The sequence below is a fragment of the Kogia breviceps genome, chromosome 5, assembly GCF_026419965.1.
Source record: "Kogia breviceps isolate mKogBre1 chromosome 5, mKogBre1 haplotype 1, whole genome shotgun sequence".
In the NCBI taxonomy this organism is placed as follows: domain Eukaryota; kingdom Metazoa; phylum Chordata; class Mammalia; order Artiodactyla; family Physeteridae; genus Kogia; species Kogia breviceps.
The window spans coordinates 36,704,234-36,729,377 of NC_081314.1; the positions used below are offsets into that span (position 1 = coordinate 36,704,234).

General features: G+C 41.7%; 1 pseudogene; it reads right to left on the reverse strand.

The window, feature by feature from the left end:
* Positions 1-213: 213 nt before the first annotated feature.
* Positions 214-23,345, reverse strand: LOC131756784 (ras-associated and pleckstrin homology domains-containing protein 1-like; annotated as a pseudogene).
* Between the last annotated feature and the right edge of the window lie 1,799 nt (positions 23,346-25,144).

Consider the following 25,144-nt stretch of genomic DNA (forward strand, 5'->3'; position numbering starts at 1 on the left):
TCCCCCTTGGCAACCACAAGTCTGTTCTCTGTATCCGTTTGTTTTTTTCATAGATATGTTGATTTGTATCATATTTTAGATTCCACATATAAGTGATATCATATGTCAAATTATACTTTCTAAATGGGTGTAATTTGTTGTATGTGAACTGTACCCCAATCAAACTAACTTCTGAGAAAAGAAATCACCAAAATACGAAATGATATTTTTAAGTCAGTAAGAGCGTAAAAAAGGAGTAAGGCTGATTAGGACACAATACATTTTCACTGAGAAAATGTTATATTTTCCTGATAATTTTTCCTTCCCCGACAGGGCTATTGGGTTGCAAGATCTGGGAACTACTGTAGAAGTTGCTTAAGAAGCTTTAAATTCATGTAATAAAAGGGAAATTGAGGGCAGAGCAATCAGGCTGGAGTTGCAAGGACCCAGGGGATCACCTAATGCAAGAAGCCAACCATCCAAAACTCAGTTTGTCAAAGGTCTGTCTGAGGATACTACAGAAGAGACATTAAAGGAGTATTTGTGCAAGGATAGTCACTGACCGGGAGACTGGATCCTCCAAGGGGTTTGGTTTTGTAGACTTCAACAGTGAGGAAGATGCCAAAGCTGTCAAGGAGGCCATGGAAGATGGTGAAATTGATGGAAACAAAGTTACTTTGGACTGGGCCAAGTCTAAGGGTGAAGGTGGCTGCAGAGGCCGAGGTCGTGGCCCAGGTGGCCCAGGTAGATTTGGTGGCAGAGGCCGGGGAGGCGTTGGAGGGGGTGGAGGAGGAGGAGAGCACAAGCCACAAGGAAAGAAGGTGAAGTTTGAAGAGTTCCTTTTATCTCTGCCTTCCCCTCTTCCATTTGAAAGAAAGGACTCTGAGGTGTTTACTGTGTTACCTGCTCAATGATGGAGCATTCTGAGGACATTCCAAGACAGTATACAGCCCTGTGGTCTACTTGGAAACCCATATAGATAACATTTCAGGGGAGATAACCCTGTTGGTGTTGACTGGATATTCGTATAAACTTTCTAAAGAGATGAGTGATAGAGCTAACGCTTGGAAGTGTTGTTTTCATGGTACGCTATTGGATCAAATGAAGTTTTGCCAACTGGGGCACAACAGTTGGAGAGCTGAGTGGTGATTCCTGTGTCACCCGAGATCTCCAGTGGCAGGTCACAGGGCTCTACATTCAGTCTATTTAACATTTTTGTCAATTATTTGCCTGACCACCTAAGAGCACAAACATCAACTTTGGGTTGACTGAACATTACTATGTTAGACAAGAGATGATGATCTAAATTATCTTATAGGCTAAAGCAGTAGTTTAGTTCTAACAAAGTGAAACTTTACAAAAACTGCTTCGAAGTAGCTGAATTGAGTCGAAAATTCAGCTTTCTGAGCATGATATACAAGTGCCATGCCATACCAAGAGGACATTAGAAAAAGAAGATTTAGAGGCATAATCAATAATAAGTTCAGTGTCAATTAACAATGAAATGTAACTTTTAAGGAAGTTAACATGGCTTGGGTGTATCAAGAAAGATGTAAGCTTTTATAGAAAGGAGGTGAAGATCTTGTTCTATATTCCATAATATGCTTATATTAAAATATTGCATTATGTTCTTGGTAGGATACTTGGTTGGGGGGAGATTAAAACTAGATCAGAGTAGGGGAAAAAAACAGTATTTTTCTAATTTATGGTTCCCTTATGGACAGGGTCCGTGTCTTAGTCATCTCAGCCTCACTACACCCATCGCAATTCCTGGCATGACTGTGATTATAGCTGTTCAAGCAAATGCTGTTGGCACCTTGATAAGACTTGGATTGATGCCATATAAAGTAGTGGGAAAGGAACAAGGGCTTTTCAGCTGAGAAAAGACTGATGGGTTGGGAGGAGAGGTGAAGAAAGGCAACAGGACAAGATGTACCTCTGGGAACTGAGGTGGGTTACAAGTGGCTGCAAGATCTTTGTCAAGTCCCTCCATCAAGAAACAGAGCTACCAGTGTGTCTTTTTGTACAAGCTTTATCACACACAGGAATTTCTCTGGGGCACATTCTTAGGAATAGAATTTAGGGTTATAGAGCATTTTGAAATGATCTTCAAATGAGACACTGCAAAATCTGACAGTAAAGTATCTCACAAATGTTCTGTTTCATTGAGTTGTTATTGACATATAATATATTAGTTTCAGGTGTACTACATAATGACTAAGTGTTTTGCAAATTTCCTTCTCACTAAAATTACATCTGATCCTTTTTTCTCCATATGTTGGCCAACATGCAAAATTACATCACCATCAAAATATATGACATCTGACAGTTCTGAAATGTTATCGCCTTTTAATTTGAATTCCCTTATTGAATTGAACATTGGTTGAACATCTTTTCATATACTTTATTCACTATTGGGTTTATTCTTCTCCAAGTTTACAGTCACACCTTCTAAGCATTACTTTCTATTGGTTCCTTTATTTTATTTATTCAAATCTCCTTTATATATTCTAGATATTAATCCTTTTAAATATTTATACACTTTAAATACCTCCTTTCAAATTTTATCTTGTCTATTTATGGTATAGGAAAATTGTTTTCAGTGGAAGTTTACAAGTCATGTAAAATGTATTAATAAAATGTATTAGTATTTTCCTCTAAAAAAAAAAAAAGAAGTGGAGCTATATTTCCCATTCCTTGAATCTGGGGCTGACTCTATGACAACTGACCAAGAGAATGCAGGGAAAGTGAAATGGTGCCAGTTCCAGGCCCAGTCTTTTTTTTTTTTTTTAAGATTTATTTTATTATTTATTTATTTTATTTATTTTTGGCTGTGTTGGGTTTTAGTTGCGGCATGGAGGATCTTCGTTGAGGCATGTGGGGTCATTCGTTGCGGCACGCAGGCTCTTCATTGTGGCGCACGGGCTTCTCTCTAGTTGTGGCGCGCCAGTTCCAGGGCACGTGGGCTCTGTAGTTTGCGGCACGTGGGCTCTAGTTGAGGCGTGTGAGCTCAGTAGAGGTGATGCGTGGGCTCGGTTGCCCCGCCACATGTGGGATCTTAGTTCCCTGACCAGGGATGGAACCCGAGTTCCCTGCGTTGTAGGTCGTATTCCTTACCACTGGACCACCAGGGAAGTTTCCAGGCCCAGTCTTTAAGAAGACTGGCAGCTTCCATTTCTTCTCATTTATAATCCAGCCACCCTGTTAGATGGATTGTCAAGCAGCTACAAGGACAGGCCCACACGCAACAGAACTGAGGCACCCAGTCAGCCACCCTGACTGCATTCCCTGCCAGCCCACGTAAGTGAACCACTTGGATGTAGATCCTTACTTCACTGAGTTACCCTGGCTGACACCACATGGAGCAAAAATGAGTTATTTTGTTATTGCAGGCTTTATTTATTTATTAATGCCATTTTAACTGCATAATTTATTGGCATTAATTATGAAATTCATCTTTTTTTCTCCTTTTTTTGCCAAAATATAATTTATTTTTTTTCCAATTTTTTAAATTGAAGTATAGTTGATTTACAATATTGTCTTAATTTCTGCTGTACAGTGAAGTGATTCAGTTATACATATATACATTCTTTTTAAAAAATATTATTTTCCATTATGTTTATCATAGGATATTGAATATATTTCTCTGTGCTATACAGTAGGAACTTGTTGTTTATCCATTCTCTATATAATAGCTTAATCTGCTAACCCCAGTCTCCCACTCCATCCATCCCCCAACCCCCTTCCCCTTGCCAACCACCATGATCATCTCTATGTCCATGATTCTGTTTCTGTTTCATAAAGAGTATCCCGATCAGACTTGCACTTTTTAAATGGCTCTCTCAGAAATGGAGCGTGGCCTGGACGAAGAGCCTGCAGGCAGTATCAGAGACGAAGTCTAAGGAGATTGCTTACTATTTCCGACACGAGATTTGCTGGGGGTTGTTCAGAAACTAACGCATACACACAAGACCATTGTGCTGGCTTGGGTGTGGTTTGGTTTTGTCTTCTTACAAGAATGGAATTAAAGCTAATGTAGACTCCTGCCACAAGAAATACAGGGAGTTTTCATGGTGATCCATTTTATTTTCTTTCTTTTTCCAAAGCCATCCAAAATGTTAAGAGAACTATTTCAGTTAAGAAGGCACTATGGGTAGAGATTGGTTTAAGATGGCAGAGTAGAAGGATATGCACTCACTCCTTCTTGTGAGAGCACCAAAATCACAACTAACTGCTGAACAATTTTCTACAGGAAGACACTGGAACCCACCAGAAAAGATACCCCACATCCAAAGACAAAAGAGAAGATGGAAGGAGACAGTATGAGGGGTGCAATCTCAATAAAATCAGATCCCATAACCCCAGGGTGGGTGACTCACAAACTGGAGAACACTTATACCAGAGAAGTCCATCCACTGGAGTGAAGGTTCTGAAATGCAGGTCAGGCTTCCCAGACTCGGGGTGTGGCAATGGGAGGAGGAGTTCCCAGAGAATCAGACTTTGAACGCTAGTGGGATTTGATTGCAGGACTTTGCCAGGACTGGGGGAAACAGAGACTCCACTCTCAGAGGGCACACACAAAGTAGTGTGCATCAGGACCCAGGGGGGAGAAGCAGTGACCCAATAGGAGACTTAAGCAGACCTACCTGCTAGTGTTGGAAGGTCTCCTGCAGAGGCAGGGTGTGGCTGTGCCTCACCGCAGGGACAAGGACACTGGCAGCAGAAGTTCTATGAGCCTAGCCTCCAGTGCTGGGTCACCTCAGGCCAAACAACCAACAGGGAGGGAACCAGCCCCACCCATCAGCAGACAAGTGTATTAAAGTTTTCTGAGCTCTGCCAACCAAAGCAACACCCAGATCTACCCACCACCAGTCCCTCCCATCAGGAACCTTGCACAAGCCTCTTAGCCTCATCCACCAGAGGGCAGACAGCAGAAGCAAGAAGAACTACAATCCTGCAGCCTGTAGAACAAAAAACACATTCACAGAAAAAATAGACAAAATGAAAATGCAGAAGACTATGTATCAGATGAAGGAACAAGATAAAACCCCACAAAAATAATTAAATGAAGTAGAGATAGACAACCTTCCAGAAAAAGAATTCAGAATAATGATAGTGAAGATGATCCAGGACCTTGGAAAAAGAATGGAGGCAAAGATTGAGAAGATGCAAGAAACATTTAATAAAGACCTAAAAGAATTAAAGAATAAACACCTAGAAGAATTAAAGAACAAACAAACAGAGATGAACAATACAATAACTGAAATGAAAAATGCACTAGAAGGAATCAATAGCAGAACAACTGAGGCAGAAGAATGGATAAGTGACCTGGAAGACAGAATGGTGGAATTCACAGCCATGGAACAGAATAAAGAAAAAAGAATGAAAAGAAATGAAGTCAGCCTAAGAAACCTCTGGGACAACATTAAATACACCAACATTGGCATTATAAGTGTCCCAGAAGGAGAAGAGAGAGAGAAAGGACCCAAGAAAATATTTGAAGAGATTATAGTCAAAAACTTCCCTAACCTGGGAAAGGAAATAGCCACCCAAGTCCAGGAAGGGCAGAGAGTCCCAGGCAGGAAAAACCCAAGGAGAAACATGCTGAGACACATAGTAGTCAAACTGACAAAACGTAAAGACAAAGAAAAATTATTAATAGCAACAAGGGAAAAACAACAAATAACATACAAGGGAACTCCCCTAAGGTTAACAGCTGATTTCTCAGCAGAAACTCTGCAAGCCAGAAGGGGGTGGCATGATATATTTAAAGTGATGAAAGGGAAGAACCTACAACTAAGATTACTCTACCTGGCAAGGATCTCATTCAGAATCAATGGAGAAATCAAAAGCTTTACAGACAAGCAAAAGCTAAGAGAATTCAGTACCACCAAACCAGCTCTACAACAAATGCTAAAGGAACTTCTCTAAATGGGAAACACAAGAGAAGTAAAGGACCTACAAAAACAAACCAAAAACAATTAAGAAAATAGTAATAGGAACATACATATTGATAATTACCTTAAACGTGAATGGATTAAATGCTCCAACCAAAAGACACAGGCTCACTGAATGGATACAAAAACAAGACCCAGATATATGCTGTCTACAGGAGTTCCATTTCAGACCTAGGGACACATACAGACTGGAAGTGAGGGGATGGAAAAAGATATTCCATGCAAATGGAAATCACAACAAAGCTGGAGTAGCAATACTCATATCAGACAAAATAGACTTTAAAATAAAGAATGTTACAGGAGACAAAGAAGGACACTACATAATGATCAAGGGATCAACCCAAGAAGAAGATATAACAATTATAAATATATATGCACCCCATAAAGGAGCACCTCAATACATAAGGCAACTGCTAACAATTATAAAAGATGACAGTAACACAATAATAGTGGGGGACTTTAACACCTCACTTATACCAATGGACAGATCATCCAGACAGAAAATTAATAAGGAAGGACAGCCTTAAATGACACAATAGACCAGATAGATTTAACAGATATTTATAGGACATTCCAACCGAAAACAGCAGATGGACGCATATCTTGGGTCACAGATCAAGCCTCGGTAATTTAAGGAAATTGAAATCATATCAAGCATCTTTTCTGACCACAGTGCTATGAGGTTAGAAACAAATTACAGGGAAAAAAAACGTAAAAAACACAAACACATGGAGGCTAAACAATACGTTACTAAATAACCAAAAAATCACTGAAGAAATCAAAGACGAAATAAAAAAATACCTAGAGACAAATGACAATGAAAACATGTCGATCCAAAACCTATGGGATGCAGCAAAAGCAGTTCTAAGAGGGAAGTTAAGAGCAATATGATACTAACTCAAGAAACAAGAAAAATCTCAAGTAAACAATCTAACCTTACACCTAAAGGAACTAGAGAAAGAAGAACAAACAAAACCCAAAGTTAGTGGAAGGAAAGAAATCATAAAGATCAGATCAGGGCTTCCCTGGTGGCGCAGTGGTTGGGAGTCCACCTGCCGATGCAGGGGACACAGGTCCGGGAGGATCCCACATGCCGCGGAGCGGCTGGGCCTGTGAGCCATGGCTGCTGAGCCTGTGCGTCCTGTGCTCTGCAACGGGAGAGGCCACAACAGTGAGAGGCCTGCATACCACAAAAATAAATAAATAAATAAAAAATAAAGATCAGATCAGAAATAAATGAAATAGAAACAAAGAAAACAATAGTAAAGATCAATAAAACTAAAAGCTGGTTCTTTGAGACGATAAACAAAATTGATAAACCATTAGCCAGACTCATCAAGAAAAACAGGGAGAGGACACAAATCAATAAAACTAGAAATGAAAAAGGAGAAGTTACAACAGACACCTCAGAAATACAAACTATCATAAGAGACTGCTTCAAGCAACTCTAGGCCAATAAAATGGACAACCTGGAAGAAATGGACAAATTCTTAGAAAGGTATAACCTTTCAAGCAGAAGAAATAGAAAGAAATAGAAAATATGAACAGACCAATCACAAGTATTGAAATTGAAACTGTGATTAAAAATCTTCCAACAAACAAAAGTCCAGGACCAGATGGCTTCACAGGTGAATTCTATCAAACATTTAGAGAAAAGCTAATAGCCATCCTTCTTAAACTCTTCCAAAAAAATTGCAGAGGAAGGAACAATCCCAAACTCATTCTACGAGGCCACCATAACCCTGATACCAAAACCAGACAAAGATACTACAAAAAAAAAATACAGACCAATATCATTGATGAATATAGATGCAAAAATCCTCAACAAAATACTAGCAAACAGAATCCAGTGGCACATTAAAAGGATCATACACCATGATCAAGTGGGATTTATCCCAGGGATGCAAGGGTTCTTCAATGTACGCAAATCAATCAATGTGATACACCATATTAACAAATTGAAGAATAAAAACCATACAATCATCTCAATAGATGCAGTAAAAGCTTTGGATAAAATTCAACACCCATTTATGATAAAAACTCTTCAGAGAGTGGGCAAAGAGGGAACCTACCTCTACATAATAAGGGCCATACATGACAAACCCACAGCAAACATCATTCTCAATGGTGAAAAACTGAAAGCATTTCCTCTAAGATCAAGAACAAAACAAGAATGTCCACTGTTGACACTATTATTCAACACAGTTTTGGAAGTCCTAGCCATGGCAATCAGAGAGGAAAAAGATATAAAAGGAATCCAAATCTGAAAAGTAGAAGTAAAACTGTCACTGTTTGTAGACAACATGCTACTATACATAGATAATCCTAAATATGCCACCAGAAAACTACTAGAGCTAATCAATGAATCTGGTAAAATTGTAGGATACAAAATTAATGCACAGAAATCTTTTGCATTCTCATACATTAATAACAAAAGTTCAGAAAGAGAAATTAAGGAAACAATCCCATTCACCATTGCAAAAAAATAAAATAAAATACCTAGGAATAAACATACTTAAGGAGGTAAAAGACCTGTATTCAGAAAACTATAAGACACCGATGAAAGAAATTAAAGATAACAAACAGATGGAGAGATATACCATGATCCTGGATTGGAAGAATCAATATTTTGAAAATGACTATACTACCCAAAGCAATCTACAGATTCAATGTAATCCCTATCAAATTACCAATGGCATTTTTTACAGAACTAGAACAAAAAATCTTAAAATTTGTAGGGAGACACAAAAGACCCCAAATAGCCAAAGCAATCCTAAGGGAATAAAACGGAGCTGGAGGAATCAGACTCCCTAACTTCAGACTATACTGCAAAGCCACAGTAATCAAGACAGTATGGTACTTGCACAAAACCAGAAATATAGATCAATGTAACAGGATAGAAAGCCCAGAGATAAACCCACGCACATATGGCCAACTAATCTTTGACAAATGAGGTAAGGATATACAATGGAGAAAAGACAGTCTCTTCAATAAGTGACGCTGGGAAGACTGGACAGCTACATGTGAAAGAATAAAATTAGAACATTTCCTAACACCATACACAAAAATAAACTCAAAATTGATTAAAGACCTAAATGTAAGCCTGGACGCTATAAAACTCTTAGAGGAAAACATAGGAAGAACATTCTTTGACATAAGTCACAGCAAGATCTTTTTTGACCCACCTCCTAGAGTAATGGAAATAAAAACAAAAATAAACAAACAGGACCTAATAAACTTAAATCTTTTGCACAGCAATGGAAACTATAATCAAGATGAAAAGAACCCTCAGAATGGGAGAAAATATTTGCAAAAGAATCAACGGACAAAGGATTAACCTCCAAGGTATATAAACAGTCCATGCAACTCAATAATTTAAAAAACCAGACAACCCAATCAAAAAAATGGGCAGAAGACCTAAACAGACATTTCTCCAAAGAAGACATACAGTTGGCCAAGAGGCACATGAAAAGTTGCTCCACATCAGTATTTATTAGAGAAATTCAAATCAAAACTACAATGAGGTATCACCTCACACCAGTTAGAATGGGCATCATCAGAAAATGTACAAACAATAAATGCTGGAGAGGGTGTGGAGAAAAGGGAACCCTCTTGTACTGTTGCTGGGAATGTAAATTGATACAGCCACTATGGAGAACAGTATGGAGGTTCCTTAAAAAACTAAAACTAGAGTTACCATATGACCCAGCAATCCCAGTACTGGGCATATATGCAGAGAAAACCATAATTCAAAAAGACACATGCACCCCAGTGTTCATTGCAGCACTATTTACAATAGCTAGGTCATGGAAGCAACCTAAATGCCCATTGACAGATGAATGGATAAAGTAGATGTGGTACATATATACAGTGGAATATTACTCAGCCATAAAAGGAAGGAAATTGGGTCACTGGTAGAGATGTGCATGGACTTAGAGACTGTCATACAGAGTGAAGTAAGTCAGAAAGAGAAAAACAAATATTGTATATTAACACATATATGTGGAATCTAGAAAAATGGTACAGATGAACCATTTTGCAAGGTAGAAATAGAGACACAGATGTAGAGAACAAACGTATGGACGCCAAGGGGGTAAGCAGGGTGGTGGCAGTGGTGGTGGTGCTGTGATGGATTGGGAGATTGGGATTGACATATATTCACTAATATGTATAAAATAGATAACTAATAAGAACCAGCTGTATAAATAAAAATAAAATAAAAATTTAAAAATAAAAAAGAAAGCACTATGCTGTTAGCTAATTTTTCAAACACAGGATTCATCTCTTTAAATATCATCTTAAAGTGTATGATTGTGTGAAAGGCACTCATGAGATGTGGCAATGCCTGGCAACTTTTAGCTCTGCTTCCTAAATTATCATGAATGGAGGAACAGCTCCTACAGATGTCTGTTTCCCACACCTGGATGAGCAAGGACCGGGGCACAGCAGGCCCACCAGGAGGGAGGTCAGGTGCCAGGAGCCAGGTCCAACACCAGGCACCAGTGCTGAGCAGTGGACATCTCAGGAAGGGCTACACAAAGAACTGGGGTAGCTGCTGAGCCTGAGCCGGACACCAGAGGGGAAGGATGTGGGTGTGCAGGTGTGGATGCAGGTGGGCAGGTGGGCAGGTGTGGATGCAGGTGTGCAGGTGTTTGGGCCACAGGAGGGAGGCAGGGACATGCTCTAAGCCAACACTGAAGGAAGACCCAGAATGAGTCCTGCACTAGTGAATGACAGTGGCAGTGAACTTTTTATGGGATGGAGGGGTTAAAGACATATTCAGAGGGGATTGCCTGGAAAAAATTCTCTCCTCTCATAGCTTAAAAAGGATCAGTGTTTCTGCCAAAGGCAGGTGTTATACATTATGAAATCAAACTCTTCTATGATATCAAAATAAACATAGCCAAGTAAACTTATTTCTAAAATCGAATTTGAGGGGATTTGAGAGCAAGGAAGAAACACATTTTTCCTAATTTTTATAAATTTGAGAATCTCGTAATTTTTTATCGAAGTATAGTTGATTCACAATGTTGTGTTAATTTCTGCTGTACAGCAAAGTGATACAGTTATACATATATACACGTTCTTTTTAAAAATATTATTTTCCATTATGGTTTATCACAGGATATTGAATATAGTTCTCTGTGCTATACAGTAAGACCTTGTTGTTTATCCATTCTATATATAATAGTTTGCATCTGCTAATCCCAAACTCCCAATCCATCATTCCCCCACCACCCACCCCCTTGGCAACCACCAGTCTGTTCTCTAGGTCTGTGATTCTGTTTCTGTTTCATAAATAGATTCATTGTGTTGTATTTTGCGTTCCACATGTAAGTGATATCATAAGGTATTTGTCTTTCTCTGACTTACTTTACTCAGTATGATAATCTCTAGGTCCATCCATGTTGCTGCAAATGGCAATATTTGGTTCTTTTTTATGGCTGAGTAATATTCCATTGTATATATGTACTATATCTTCTTTATCCTTTCCTCTGTTGATGGGCATTTAGGTTCTTTCCATGTCTTGGCTATTGTGAATAGTACTGCAGTGAACATTGGGGTGCATATATCTTTTTGAATTATAGTTTTGTCTGGATATATGCCCAGGAGTAGGATTGCTGGATCATACAGTAATTCTATTTTGAGTTTTTTTGAGGAAGTTCTGTACTGTTTTCCACAGTGGCTGCACCAATTTGCATTCCCACCAACAGTGTAAGAGGGTTCCATTTTCTCCACACCCTCTCCAGCATTTGTTATTTGTAGACTTTTTGATGATGGCCATTCTGGAGAGTCTCCTGTAATTTTCATGAGTCACTGATACACATAAAAAGAAACCCTGAGGAAAATAACGCCAGTTTTGTAGTGATGTCAGAACATGGTCAAATGCCAGTTTTGTTTTAAACCAGCATTTATTTCTTTGCTCATGTGTTTGTTTATGTATGCCTCTTTCCAAGAAGAGCTAGAGGTGGCTTGTTTGAGTGAGCAAATACAAACCCATGTGCCTACCATCTTCCTGAACTAGGGTGAAGATGTAGCATTGATGCATTTACAATATATTTAGATTAAAATATTTATATTTTAAAATAAATACATTTATATAAAATATAGTGTAAAATACTAAGAGGAAGTCAACTAACAATGCTTTCGTGGACTCTGCATATAACATCATAAGGTCTCATGACCTTTGAACTTGTACATTTCAAATGAAAATCATATAGTGTAGGAAGTCAAACTTAGAGGATTTCATTTATGTACTTAAAACCAGAAAAATCCATACAAACAAAAGACCCCTCCAGAAGTCCACTGATCAACACTTGGCGTAAGAGTAAGTTCAGGGGATAGATTATTTCATTGTTTTCCAGGAGTTTTAAATTAAAATATTAATGCTAATAAGTATCATAAGTTGTTCTTCTATTCAGTAGTGTTTTTCTTTCCATGCTATACTTCCTGCTACTCCATGTATATGTTACCGAAAGTGAGGGTCTGGCTGCTCACCACTCAAAAGCCAAAAAAGAGGCAAGCTTGGTGGAAAGGAAAGTTTGCTTTATTTTGGAGGCTGGCAACCAGGGGGGAGGGTGGACTCCTGTCCAAAGGCCAACTCCTCCCCCCCACAACTGACAATCAGTGGGCAAGAGCTTCCATAGATGGAGGGAGCGGGCTACATGCAGAAACAACACAGACAGCTCTGACAATCATCTGTCAGAAATTAGTCATGCAGTGGTGTGATCAGTGTCCTCTTGATTGTTTTAAATACATTTAATCTTCAGTTCCAGAGTCGGTTTGTTTCCAATTCTTTGAAGTAAATTTTCAGAAATGTGGCAGCTTATGTCATGGCTACAGTCTGGTCATCATGTAGTAAACTTTTTCCACCTGATGGGGGTTTCAGAATCTACAAGACAACTCACAGGATAGGGCTCAGAATATTATCTATAGCCCTTGAGGAGGAACTAGAGGTCCTTGACTTTGCTTAATGACTAAAGTATTGGTTTTTTGTCTTGTTTGACTGTTTTCCTTTGTTTCTGCATTTTCTCACTTCTCTGAGTAAACTTATTCTTTAGCTAAAGTTTTCCACAGACAAAAGGCGGGCAGAGGACATGGGGAGGAGGGACATAGGGTCCCACTCCATTTCATATATACCCCATCATGTCCGATTGGTAGCTAAGCATGTGCTTTTGGTGTGACAATAGCACAGCACACTTTAGGCTTCCATGATTGAACAGACAGCAGTTCTCTCCAATTTCACTCACAGAAGTGCTCCAAAGCAGTTAAAGTGCTCTGCAAACTCAAAATAATGAAGAAAAGCAGTGGATGAGCTTTTGAAAACAGAGAAATCAGAAGGTAGTTGATTGCACCGTACATATTCTCAAGTATGAGGCTCTTTGAAAACCTACAAACATTAAATTTTGTTCAAGGCTTTATCAATGTTTTAATATAAGAACCCCTTTCCCCCATTTTTAATTTATCAAGAGTGTAGAGAAAAATTGAGATTTTTGGTTTTTGTTTAAGGGATGATTCTATTTTAATAAGACAATGATTATTTTTTTATGTGTATGACTTATGTAACAAGGAAAAGCTTACAAATCCTTCCCCGACTCCAAGACTTTGGAAAACTGCTGAGATCACTGTAACCAGATTAGTGAGGCTGTTGTCAGTTAACATTTAACTGTCAAAAGGTTGAGGAGCAAAACCACCTTCTTCTTTGTTTTCCAGAAAAGTTGACTAAGATGATTCATGAACTACATAATATAACCAGAGGGTCCAAAAGTGTACCTGTATTCTCATGTCTAGTGTATTTAAATGTGATTTTAAAGGCAATGAACACATCTGTATCCATCCTGTCTTAGAAATTAACTCACCCATGCATTTAGAAATTACTTATTTCCACAGTTCCATTTTTCTGTGTTCAGTGAGCTAATGACACTACTATCCCTCTGATAACCTCATACAGATCAAGCAAAATGAATTGCCCAGGCAGAAGCTGTGGGCAGGGAGACAGTGATTGAGGCTCAAAGACCCCCATTTTTACTGAAATGTTGAATTAACTGATATAAAGGGGTTTTTTCTTCCTTGAATTCTTTGGATGACTGTATTTGTTCATAGAGATAAGTAGGTTTAGTCATTCAACAAACATTTGCCAAGTGCCTCCTAGGAGATTCCATGCTAGTTCCTATTCTTGAGAATAGAGATAAATGATGTTTCATATCAGCTAAGTGACTTAGCTAAGTCATTTAACCTCTCTTAGCCCCAGTTTCCTTATCTCTGGGTCCCAGGGCTCTCACCCCTGCATGGTTTAAAACATCTTGTACTCACACCCAGTATCCTACTCCTTTTCCATCACTCAGACTCTTCCATTGTATCCCCTGGAACTCATAGTCTGTTACCAGCCAAATCCTCAGAGCCTATGTTTTTAGGAGTTCCTTCACTTTCTTGTTCTGAAAAAGCCTGGCTGTCCCGCTATGACTCTTTCCACACAACTCTCTCAAGTGAGGACTATTTTCCTCCTAAATCCTGCATATCATGGGGCCTGAAGTGGAGAGGCCCTTCCTATTCTTTTTTTTTACCACTTCTGGACCTGATTGCCTCTTCCAAAAGACTTCTGGCTCCCACTGAGAGGTGCACCATCCTAATACACCACTCTCTAATCCCCTTGCTGCAGTACCTACGGGCTTACGCTTCACCCCCCATCATTCCTTGATCATTTTAGTACGAGGGTCTCTGCCACCTTCTTTTTTTATTATTAAAGTACAGTTGATTTACAATATTATATTTGTTGCAGGTGTACCACATAGTGATTCAATATTTTTATAGATTATACTCCATTTGAAGTTATTATAAAATACTGGCTATAGCTCACTGTGCTGCACAATATAACCTTGTGGTTTATCTATTTTGTACTGCTCCCTTCCTAACCCACTCCATGTGGATCTTTTTTTACAGTCTTGGTTGTAGAAGAGCCTTTCTGCCAGCCTCCAGGTTGTTCTCAGCGAGAGTTGCTCCACATGTAGATGTATTTTTGATGTGTTTGTGGAGGAAGGTGAGCTCAGTGTCTTCCTATCCACCATCTTGATCTCCTGCTAGGCCACCTTTTTTAAGAAATAAACAACTTAAACAATAAAAGACATTGTTCTTTAGCATATATGTTCTAGCAAATGTAGTTGCCTGGAAGAAACATTAATAATCTTAAGGTTACAAATGAATAGTCCTTGGACCTGTTAAAGAAAACCTGTTTCAAATATAGCAGTATGTATATGTTAAACTCTAACTCCTAATTCATCCCTCCCCCTCCCCGAGTTTCCCCTTTGGTAAGCATAAGTTTGTTTCCTATGTCTGAGGGTCTATTTCTGTTTTGTATATAAGTTCATTTTTTTTTTAGATTCCACCTATGAACAATATCATATATAAAATAGATAACCAACAAGGACCTACTGTATAGCACAGGGAACTCTACTTAATACATTGTAGTAATCTATAAGGGAAAAGAATCTGAAAAAAATTGGTATATATGTATGTATAACTGAATCACTTTGCTGTGCACCTGAAACTAACACAACATTGTAAATCAACTATACTTTGATTAAAAATAATAAAATAATAAAATAAATTTTTAATAAAACCTCCACAAGATTACAGTAAAACAGCCATTCTTATCTATTTTCTGATGAGTGAACAAATTTGTATAACCTTTGGAAAGTCGCCTTGAATATATCAAGAGCCTTATAATAGTTATCTACTGTTACATTGAAAACTACCCCCCAAAACGAGACATTTTTCATTCCACAATGAACATTGGGGTGCATGTGTCTTTTTGAATTGTGGTTTTCTCAGGGTATATGCCCAGTAGTAGGATTGCTGGGTCATATGGTAGTTCCATTTTTAGTTTTTTAAGGAACCTCCATACTGTTCTCCATAGTGGCTGTATCAATTTACATTCCCAGCAACAGTGCAAGAGGGTTCCCTTTTCTCCACACCCTCTCCAGCATTTATTGTTTGTTGATTTTTTGTTGATGGCCATTCTGACCGGTGTGTGAAGTGATACCTCATTGTAGTTTTGATCTGCATTTCTCTAATAATTAGTGATGTTGAGCATCTTTTCATGTACCTCTTGGTCATCTGTATGTCTTCTTTGGAGAAATGTCTGTTTAGGTCTTCCACCCATTTTCTCATTGGGTAGTTTGTTTTTTTGATATTGAGCTCCATGAGCTGCTTGTATATTTTGGAGATTAATCTTTTGTCCGTTGATTCATTTGCAAATATTTTCTCCCTTTCTGAGGGTGGTCTTTTCATCTTGTTTATGGTTTCCTTTGCTGTGCAAAAGCTTTTAAGTTTAGTTAGCTCCCATTAGTTTATTTTTGTTTTTATTTTCATTACTGTAAAACCACAACAAGCCCTAAGCTTTTTTGGAAAGTGGTCCAGAACACACACACACACACACACAAACACACACACACAAAGACCTTTGTGATATTGTTCATTGCAGTGGTATTTATAAAATAAAAGCATAAAAACCTTCACTATGCAACAGTTGCGAAAATGTTGAGTAAAGCTCAATATACACATTATGCAGCAATTTCAAATACTGTTTTCCAAGAATATCCTATAGCATATGCAAAGGCTTCTATTATGACATTAGAAGGGAAAAGCATTATATGAAAAAATATAGATGGAAAAATATCCTAAAGAAATAAATCAAAATGTTACAATCAGATGCCTTTGGGTGTTAGAGTTGAAGGTGAATATTCTCTTTCTGCCTTTCAAAATATATCCACATAATGAAGCATCCAGCTTCCTCTCTTTCCAGCTTGTGGTGTACTTATATGTAACTCTTTTAAAACTTACGAGTATAATGGTTTACTAAACAGTTTCCTAACTTTTAACAGAAATGTTTCTTCTTTCCATTTTTAAGTTATCCAGTTAGTCGTTTTTTAACTATAAAACCTCAATCTGGGGACTTCCCTGGTGGTCCAGTAGTTAAGACTTTGCCTTCCAATGCAGGGGGTGCAGGTTCAATCCCTGGTCAGGGAGTTAAGATCCCACATGCCTTCTGACCATAAAACCAAAAACGTAAAACAGAAGCAGTATTGTAACAAATTCAATAAAGACTTTAAAAATGGTCCACATCAAAAAAAAAAATCTTTAAAATAAACAAACAAACGAAATACCTCAATCTGAAAGACACAGCAAAACAGACACTCCTATTCATTGCTCACAGTGGGTAGAAGACCTGCACTTCCCTCCACAAGGGATCATGTTTGTGAGAGGCCTGGGGGGGGGGGGGAGGGATGGGAGGAGACCAGCCAAGTGCAGTGAAGAGCATTTGGAGGCCTGGCCTCTGAGTGCAAACAATGGTTAGCTAATCCCAGAGAGTGATTCCTGGACCAGGAGGCTAGATGCAGGCTTCTGCCAACACAGCTCTTAGGAACTCACATTGTAACTCTCATAGTTGTCTTCTCATAGCCACTCACCTGAGAACTTTCCAGAAAAACAGACCTCCAAGGAACCACTCTCATGTGTGGGATGCACTCTCCCCTCTCCTCCTTTGTACACTCAGCCTCTACCCACCCTGTTCCATCCACGTGCCCATTACAGAAAATTATAACACATTCTGTCTGTGTTCCTCCCGGGTCCCCTAGAATCCTCCTTACCAGCTCTGGGCATCCATCCCCCAGCTTTGAGTTGTTTGCTGCTAAGCGCTCCTACCTGCAACTTTCTTCAGTGATTTCTTTTGAGCTGCCGGCCTGCATTGCTGCGAACACGGAGAGTTGAAAGTGCTTCGGAGTTTATATCTGACCCACTCACGCCGGACACCCTGGTCCCCAACACACACACACAGAGCAGTCCTTAGGCAATGACTTATGTAAGGAGGGATATGAAAACCCACTTACCTGTCTCAAGCTGATTCCGGACGCACGCAGCAGCAGCAAGCAGTAGCTGGAAGCAAGATCTCAGTTCCCGGGCCGCGAGTTGTAGCTGCTAGACAACAGGGGCCAGAGGCTAGGGCCTGGTTCCCCAGTCCTTGCCTGCCTTGTCAGGAATGAATTCAGGCAAGGAGGCAAAAGGTAAAGAGAAAAGTAAAAAGTGTATTGTAAAAGCAAAGTACGTGCGGAAAGACGGACAGGCAAACTCAGAGGGAAAGTCGCGCCTTTGGGAAGTTTAAATCCTTTATAAGGGGGCAGTCTTCCGGGTTTTTGTTTCCCTTCTGGCCAATCATCTTACTTTGTCCCTCCTGGCTAATTAGTCTCAGGACCCGCCCAATAGGTGCGCACGCACCTCTCCACCTCGCACACGGATCCCGCCGTTAAGGCGTCTGGGAGAAGCAAGACTCATTATGGCCTGGCATTGTCCCCTGACTTTTGACCCCCAAGGAGCCTTTCTGTGCATGCGTAATGTCTCCTTTGCCTCAAGGGGCAGAGGAGAGTGGAGATCCCTTGATACTTTATTCAAACAAGGTTTTGTCCCTCTTTGTTCTTGCTATGACAGTTATCTTAAGACATCCGCAAGAGACAAAGCTTGGCTATTTACCCTGTCTCTGTCATTGCTTCCATTTCAGAGAGCAAACAGGAGGCTGATTTTTTTTTTTTTTTTTTTTTTTTTTGTGGTACGCGGGCCTCTCACTGTTGTGGCCTCTCCCGTTGCAGAGCACAGGCTCCGGACGCGCAGGCTCAGCAGCCATGGCTCACGGGCCCAGCCGCTCCGCGGCATGTGGGATCTTCCTGGACCGGGGCACGAACCCGCGTCCCCTGCATCGGCAGGCGGATTCTCAACCACTGCGCCACCAGGGAAGCCCCAGGAGGCTGATTTTAAATGCCTAACCTGAAGCCCACCTATCTCCTGTCTCAGGAAATGCAAACAGGAGGCTAGTTGTAAGTGTCGGCCTGAAGCCCACTTTTTCCTGCCCCATGAAATGTAAACAGAAGACCAGTTGTAAATGTCTAACCTGGAGCCCATCTATCTCCTGCTTCAAAGCCAGGACAACCTTGAGGTGTAATTTAAACTCAGAGCTTCTCTGGGGATCTGTCTGAGGCTGGAACTTGGCCTGAAATATCACTCTGTCTCAGTGTCTCTCCTTCCCTGCCTTGTTTCCCCACACACTCTTTCCGATTCTTCTGGGAACTCTTTCTTAATAAACTCCTTGCACAGATTCCTCTTTTCAGGGTCTGCTTCTGGGGAACTGAGGAAAAACTCAAAAGTCTAAATGGGATTTAGGTGCCTGGAGACCAGGGACATTAAAAGCCCTTCAATGCCAAGAACATACCACACAACAAAGAATTTCCCACCCCAAATGGTCAAAGCACCCTGACCAGGAAACACTGGAGAGAGAAGGGGAAAGAAAAAATAAAGAGTATTCAGCTCAGACCTAAACCAGACAAAGTCCAAAGTTTAGACTTGGTTGAGGAGGGGGAGTCAGATAAGGACACCGAGAGGGAGTAGCCAGAGAGGGAAAATACCAAGACATGGGAAACCAAGAAAGGTATGTGTTTCAAAAAGAAGGGGTCGGGCTTCCCTGGTGGTGCAGTGGTTGAGAGTCTGCCTGCCAATGCAAGGGACACGGGTTCGTGCCCCGGTCCGGGAAGATCCCACATGCCGTGGAGCGACTGGGCCTGTGAGCCATGGCCGCTGAGCCTGCGCGTCCGGAGCCTGTGCTCCTCAACGGGAGAGGCCATGGCAGTGAAAGGCCCATGTACCGCAAAAAAAAAAAAAAAGAAGGGCTCTCAGCAGTGTTAGGTGCTAGCGGTCACACAGGCAAGAACAAAGAAATGGTCATTAAGTTTGCTCCATGGAAGTCTCTAGTGCCCTTGACAAGTGCCATTTCTAAGGGACAGTAAGAGTAGAGCCAGATAAAGTGAAGAATGAATGGGTGTAAAAGAACAAGAGAAAGCTGGTGTGCTTGGTCTTGAATAGATGCAGAATAATAGGAGGGTGATTGAAGAAGAATTTGGGACAAAGGGAAATCTTTTAAGAGCACGCTTATAATGATAGAAATGATTTGGTAAAGAAGGAGCAGTAGATAGCACAGGAGAGAGGAGAAAACAGAAAGAACATAGCTTGAGCAGGAAAGAAGAGATGGGATCTACTTCCCCTTTCCCAGTGGTCCCATTCTTAGAAGAATAATGCCTCTCCTCTTCAGCAGCCCACCTCTGACCCCTCTCTACAGGGAAGGAAATGCACCAATTTTTCAAAATGACTTATCTTCCTCAAACAAGGGATTGAAAGACTTCTTGCTTAAGCACAGAGAAAACTCATAGTTATAACCCCTCCTGTTATATATGCAGTTCTCACACCCTACGTAGTCTTGAATAAAGACCAGGGCAGGTGGGGGAATTTGACCCTGAATTTTGAAAGGTAAGATTTTCCTCCTTTGGGTATTCCCTGGTTGCCCAATGGTTAGGACTCTGCATTTTCACTGCTGAGGGTAAAAGGAACGAAGGAAGGAAGGAAGGAAGGAAGGAAGGGAGAGAAAGAGAGGGAGAGGGAGGAAGGAAGGAAGAAAAAGAAAAAGAAAGAAAGAAAGAAAGGAGGGAAGAAAGAGAGGAAGAAAAGAAGGAAAGAAGGAAGGGAGAAAGAAAGAAAGAAAAGGAAAGAAAGGAAATAAAAAAGAAAGAAAGAAAAGCTCCTCCTCCCTTGCCTCCTCTGGCCCTCTGTGACCTCTATGGAAGGGCACTGCTCAAATCTTTCAGGAAAGAACTTGGGGCAAGGAACACAGCTAACCACCTACAGCTGCTGCATCTTTGAGATCTTCCCCAACATTCATATTGAGGCCACTCTGCCAGGCTGCTCCCAGCTAATGCCTGAGCTCTGCAGTCTACTAGGGCCAATGCAGGACTCTTCTAACTGGCCACCTTTGCTCTGGAGCTCTCCATCAGCCTTATCTAGATTTTCTCAGAGCTGCACTGCAACCTGAGCTTTTCCTAGAATCCTCCTTCCTCACCGCTCTCCTTTCACAGGTGCCAGACCTGCAGCCTGGTCTGAGGTTCCCCTCTAGCTGTAGCTGCATCTATGACTGCTCCTCTTTATCTATCACAAGCATTTCCTACACTAAATCTCTTGCACTCCTAATTCCATCTTGGTCTGCTTCCTACAGGACACAAACTGACACAAATCCTTCTTCCTTTGGATATCAGACACATGGCCCAAGATTGAGGTCGTGTTAATTCACCAGTTTGAAGATTTTACTTATATTGCATTTCAAACAAAGACTTGGCATCTGTTGAAATATTAAATCCAATTTTCGTATTTCAAAAAGTAGATGGTTAAGAAATTGTTGTTATTATTGATAGCTATGCTCGTTTTACAAATGATTGTTATAACCTCCAAAGGGTCTGGCCCCAACTCATATCTGTCTGTTCCCTATCGAATAAGCATAGTTCCATAGATTGTTATTCCTGTTATTTGCTCTTTTTTTGTGATTTTCCAAGAAATCACAATGAATAGACTGGAATAATGTCATGATACAATAGAGTGAAGGATGCCACCCAGGCATTCTGTATCAGGAGCGTTCTTGGTTACCAGCTAAAGTTAACTTAAGCAATAGGGAATTTATCACCATGATACAGGGCAGGGCAAAGGGGACTGACAGGACCAAGAGGAAGCAGGGGCACCAGGTTTGGGGATGGATGGAAAGAATCAGGGTGCTGAGGACCAGAAAGCTGGGAGCAGGACGCAGCAACCAATGCATGTTGGGAAATCCTGTTCAGGACGACGCCAGCATGTTGGCCATAACGTCACCTGCAACTATCCGTGTGTCCAACCGGTTGGGCTCAAGTCAAACAGCTGCCATCTGACTGCGCCAGGGAAAGGAGAGAAGAGATCCAGGAAGTTCCCCTTAACGGTGAGGGGACAGGCGTTACTACTACCAAGGCTAAGAACAAAGGGGAGAAGAAATTGCTTCAAAGGAAATTAAGGAGGTGTTATGAAGGTGCCGAGTGCAGGAAGATGAAAAGAGAAAAAAAAGATGAATTCCACCATGCCCTTCTAGATCTCAAACCAACCCTTTTCAATCATTCAAAAGGCATAGATTTGATTTCGAGATCTGCAGGTTTCTGTTTTGTAAATAAGTTCATTTCAACTATACTCCAGTAAAAATGGAAAAGAAATTGAAAACAATTTCTAAATGCAAAAAAACAAACAACATAGAAAGTTTGTTCAAAGAAAATATCAGAGCAGTGGTTCTCAACTTTGGTTGATAAAAGGATCATCAGGGAGGGCTTCCCTGGTGGCGCAGTGGTTGAGAGCCCGCCTGCAGATGCAGGGGACACGGGTTCGTGCCCCGGTCCAGGAAGATCCCACGTGCCGCGGAGCGGCTGGGCCCGTGAGCCATGGCCGCTGAGCCTGCGCGTCCGGAGCCGCAACAGTGAGAGGCCCGCGTACTGCAAAAAAAAGAAAAAGAAAGGGTCATCAGGGGATCTTTTATGAATCCTGGTTCTCAGGTCAAAACCCAAACAAATTAAGTAAGAATTTGGGGGTCGGGACGACCCAGGCATCAGACCTTATAAAAGGGCCTAGGTGATTCTAACGTGTAGCCAAGATTGTAAACAATCTTTCTTCTAGTAGAAAGTCCAATACATAAAACAGACAAACAGCACTGCTTCAGCTGGATAGGGCGATTGGCACCGTTCCCATCCCTGTGGTCTCTGAGGTACTTCTAAGGAATCCTTTATACCAGCACTTAAGATGAGTTGTAATTATGTATATGTTGACTCATTTTTCTCACACCCCAAATCCAGTCTGTCAGCTTGGCTCAACCTTCAAAAAATAACCCGAATCCAACCACCTCTGTTCCCTCCTGCTGCTGTTCTGGTCCAAGCCACCATCATCCCCTGCTTGGATTGCTGCCATAGCTTCCCAAAGGGTCTCCCCGCTCTACCCTTGCACCCTGCAACCTGCTCTCAACACAGCAGCAGGAATAATTCTTATATAAGCTTAGTCCGAGTATGACTCTCCTCCACCCAAAGCCCTGAGATGGCTGTTTCATTCAGAGTAAAAGGCGAAACCTCTGAGCCTCTAGATCAGAGATCAGCAAACTTTTGGAGTGAGTATTTCCACCTGTTCAGGCCATATAGTCTCTGTCACAACTTTTCAGCTCTGCCGTGGTAGCCAGAAAGCATCCACGGATGATGTGGAAATGGACAAGCATAGCTGCGTGCCAGTAAGACTTGATGCACAAAAGCAGGCAGGAGGTTGGACATGGCCCACAGGTCCGTGTTCGCCAACCCCTGCTGCACAAACCAGACCCCCCCCCCCAGTGCCTGATACCCTTCTGCCCCCTCCCTGCAGTCACACTGGCCTCCTGGAAGCTCCAGGGATGCTCCAGGCAACCTCCTGCCTCTGGCAGTGTGTCCTGTGGTCCCTCTGATCTTGGTGTTTACTTCTGGCTGGTCCCTCAGATCTTACCTTCTCAGTAAGGCCCATCACGACTGCCCTGTTTCCCATAGCACCTGTCTCTCCACATCCACCCGCAAGGGTACCCTAGACCACCCCGACTCGTTCTCTAATTTTCTTTCCATCACACCTTTCCCTCTGAAACATACGTCACAATTTGCTTTTGTATTAAGCTATTTACTGTCTGTCTAGAATGTCAACTGCCCAAGGGCAGAATATCTATCAGGATTCAACCAGAGTAATAGAACCGCAGGTGAGCTGGACAAAGGGGATGGATCACAGGGGTTAGTCACTGTGCAGTCATGGGAACAGGTGGCACAGCTGTGCGGGCTCTTGCCTCTGCATCTGGTGTGGAGCCTGGTGTGGCCGGAAGTCAAGCTCTCCAGCAGTCAGGAAGGAGACCAGGCTGTGCGTGGGAGCGGGGACACGGTGGCACTCACGGGACAAACTTGGACCGTGGTGGCCCACTGCCTCCAGTCCAGGTGGTAGGGGGAATCGTGGCAGAAGCTGGCCCTCTGTCCTGGAGCTGCAGCAGGCTGGACCCAGGCCTCAGAGAAGAGGAAGAGGAAGAGGAGCCCCAGCAAGCCTGGAAGGTAACCCCAGCACCAGGACGGTGGTCCAGCAGGTCGACTTCCATGTCATGAGCTGCCCCATGCACTGACCTTCAGAGACGGTGCCATAGCTGGGCTCCTGCCATGCAGAGCTTCTGCACGTTTCTCTGGGGCCATCTTCATCCCTGAAATGCAGAGAGAAGGAAATTCTGGGAAATGAAGTTCCAGCCTAGAGAGTTTGGCACATTATAAAGCTGCACCAGGAGGGAATCCTACGGTCTGTTTGTTTACTGATGAATCAGAATCCCCCAAACCCAAAACAGTGCCTGCCTGGCACACGGTAAGTGCTTTAAAAATAGTGGATGAATGGATCACTGAATGATGAATGAATCCGTGATACTTGGGTGGTCATTTGATTCCTATTAGCACCCCTGCTAGTGTGTAAGTTCCACGAGGGCAGAGAACATGTGTTTTGTGCCCTGCATGGTACTGACAGCACCTAACCTGCACCTTCAGTCTCCAGGCATGTGACTGTCCCAGGAAACTCTGCCCAGAAGCCAAAAGTAGAGAGAACTTCTGGCCCTCATGGTCTCTCTGCAAGAACATCAAAGGATATCCTGTACAGACCCACAGCGACTCTTCCTAAAATCCTCTCTCCAAACCCTCAGTGCCTCTATTCCTGACTCTCTCCCCAGGCTTTCTACCCTTGCCCTCTGCTTCCCTCCCTCCTAAGATTCTGCCCTCGCACTCTTCCCTCACCTCACCCTACTGCACTGCATCTTCTCTCCCTCACATTCCTACAAGAATCTGCACAACGCCTGCTCCCACCCACTGCCTAGCACCATAACATACGCTGGAAGCCCAAGTGAGCCAGCAGAGGCAATCTCCCTCAGAAAACTGTGTGTGTGTCTGTACAGTAAGTCCCCTACCTATGAACCTTCAAGTTGCGAACTTTCAAAGATGCAACGTGTGTTCACATGTCCAATCACGAAAGTTAGTTCCTGTGTCTGGCGTACACTGTCACATGCGTGCATCCTCTACAAGTGGTGGTGCTTTTGTGTACTTTACTGTACAGTACTGTACAGAGTACAGTAGTACAGTATCTTTGTTTCAAACCCAGGATATCCGGAAGCAAGCGAAAAAGCAGCGGAGTCGTAGCTGGTACTGATTACTTCTGGTACTGTTAAGAAGCACCAGGTGATAATGATGGAAACAGAAGTGGAGGAAGAAGAAGTAACTGAAGAACCAAAGAGATTCACAATGCAGGAAATGGCAGGG